Here is a 2,321-nt window from a genome sequence, read left to right on the forward strand (position 1 = left end):
CGTGTGTGACCTGTATGCATCCGTGCTAGAGCGTGCGTGGACACAAGGACGTGTGTGCACTGCGTACGTGCGTGCGTGAGTCTGTGTGCACTGCATGGGGTGAATCGTGATGCATGCTTGGATGTGTGCTTTATGTTTATACTAGATCGGGATCGCGCCCTGACGCGTGAGGTGCCGGTCAGAACGATGTGATCAAGAAGTAATGTTCATGTTAGTACGAATCCTCGTTTAGCATATGTATTAAACAAAATAAAAGAAAGATGAAACATTTACTTGTAATAGAAGCAAGACATCATCTAAGTTCTACATCGTCATGAGATTTTAAGGTAGCATAGAGTTCAAATTCAATGCGATCATGAGACCACGTAAGGTAACCACTTGACACTAAGTTCAGTACTAAGCGCAAGCATGAGAGAGCAAGTACTAATCCAACACAAAGTTTGCAGCTTATCCAATTAGTGCTCAGGTCCAAACCAAAAAGCATGATACCGTTTACTACCATACAAAGATACATAGTCCAGATGATGTTGAGCAAAAAAAATCACAATATATTACATGGGAAAGAAACATGTCATTCTTGTACATAGGCGAACCCCTAACAAAGCAATGTCCTAGACTACTTAGTATCATCTTCACACCTCCATGAGACTCCAGGTTGTAGCCTTAAAGATAAGTGTAGACAAACCCTGTCAAACAAAGTAATGTTTCTCTATTTCAGATTGAGAGAATCATGATAGAGAGGCATGAGACCACAAACAGTAGCATTGGTAAATCGGTAGCTGGATCCATCCAAAGCACCAAAACACAACCTCTCTACCGCAGTCTTCTACTAAACATCATCAACATGGATCATGCCAAATGCTAAATGTAAAACAAAGCAATCAATGCCTTCCAAACATAACAACATGATATTATTTACCCAAGATCAAAAGCAAGAAAGTTGGTTCTTGGGATTTATATCGTAATGGAACCAAAAATCCTAATAATATTAGTACTTACTGAGCATTTCACAACACCTAGATCAGTTAAAAAAAATTCTATCTTAGCGGACCACCACAAAGAGGAAGGGACGAACCTGGGAACCTGTAGGTACAACACACTCTAAGCACGGAGGCATCCATGCCAATCCGAAGGAGTACCCACCGCATGCCCAAACCCCGCCACCGGACAACAGGCGTAGCCGTGTTTCCCAGCAGATGCAGCAGCGAGGAACCTGGTGTTTTCTAAACCCCAACCACAACCTGTGTAGCACAAGAGAATCAACATACATGAGCCATGGCCCGATACTCAGCGAGCAGAAAAGGTGAACAGCGGAGAGGGCGCTCACCGCTACCTTGTTGGCAACGTCACTGATGCCTCCCCTACTCCCGAAGGCGTCAGCGACAGTGGCGGGGCTGAGGATGAGGGAGAAGGCCTAGTCACTGGAGGGGCGATTGGTGGTTCATATCACATCTCGCCTCTCTGCTTCCTTCTCATCCTGCCTGCCCTCACCGGAACCACACACCAAATCAGCACCATGAAGGAGAGCCACATGGAAAGGCACAAAAAGGAGGAGGCGGCTCACCTCGGCTTTGGGGCTTTCTAAACCATACTGTCACATTTATTTAGTTCCTTTTTTCCTTTGATGTATCTGCATCAAAGACCCTAGGGTTAACTTTCTTGGATAAAATTTGTGCACACCCATAATCTTTCACGATCCAGGCACATCTGAACCTGTAGCCATGATATACAATGTTTTTTTTAAGAATGCAATCTTCTTTGTGGTCAATTGGCAACATACCTGCTCCAGAACAAATGAGTTTCTGTATCTTTGCCATTGGCCAAATGTTTCAACTGAGAATCAAATTCCTGGTTGAGAAAAAAAATTAAAGGTTGTCAGAAAAGAGCACCAGCAAGATGAGCACATCATGATTACGGTAGATGAACGGTTTATCCATAATTCTAGTGCGCGTGCAAACTTAAAGCAACTTCTTGCATGATTTCAGCAGCCTCATTGAAGCTAGCAATACACTGAAGCTAGCAACTAAAGAAAGGGAAATGTTTGCTAACCTGGCAAATAGAATTAACTGCTCGTTTCCGTGCTTGAGCTTTCTCTCTACTATTTCCAGCGGTAATTTTTGAAAGGAAACGTCTCTCCATCCCATCAAGGTCTCAACACATCTGTAAGTATTACAATTCTTAAGTTGCCTTCATAAGCTTTGATGCGCAGGTCACAAAACAATATTCCATAATAAGCAAATAAACGTGAATGCAGAAATGTGTTGGAAAAGGCTCATTTATCATTGATATTGGATAGAACCAGGGGTTCAAAAACCAGCAGC

General features: G+C 43.1%; 2 long non-coding RNA genes across 2 annotated transcripts; both read right to left on the reverse strand.

Moving 5' to 3' along the window:
- Window positions 1-527: 527 nt before the first annotated feature.
- Window positions 528-1,177, reverse strand: LOC119367195. The gene is made up of 2 exons (XR_005176221.1): window positions 1,076-1,177; window positions 528-686 (listed from the first exon to the last, which is right to left on the reverse strand). It is a non-coding gene; the product is annotated as an uncharacterized LOC119367195 (long non-coding RNA).
- A 159-nt stretch (window positions 1,178-1,336) lies between these two features.
- Window positions 1,337-1,905, reverse strand: LOC119367196. The gene is made up of 3 exons (XR_005176222.1): window positions 1,781-1,905; window positions 1,565-1,630; window positions 1,337-1,468 (listed from the first exon to the last, which is right to left on the reverse strand). It is a non-coding gene; the product is annotated as an uncharacterized LOC119367196 (long non-coding RNA).
- Between the last annotated feature and the right edge of the window lie 416 nt (window positions 1,906-2,321).

This window comes from Triticum dicoccoides, chromosome 2B (genome assembly GCF_002162155.2).
Source record: "Triticum dicoccoides isolate Atlit2015 ecotype Zavitan chromosome 2B, WEW_v2.0, whole genome shotgun sequence".
NCBI classification, from domain to species: domain Eukaryota; kingdom Viridiplantae; phylum Streptophyta; class Magnoliopsida; order Poales; family Poaceae; genus Triticum; species Triticum dicoccoides.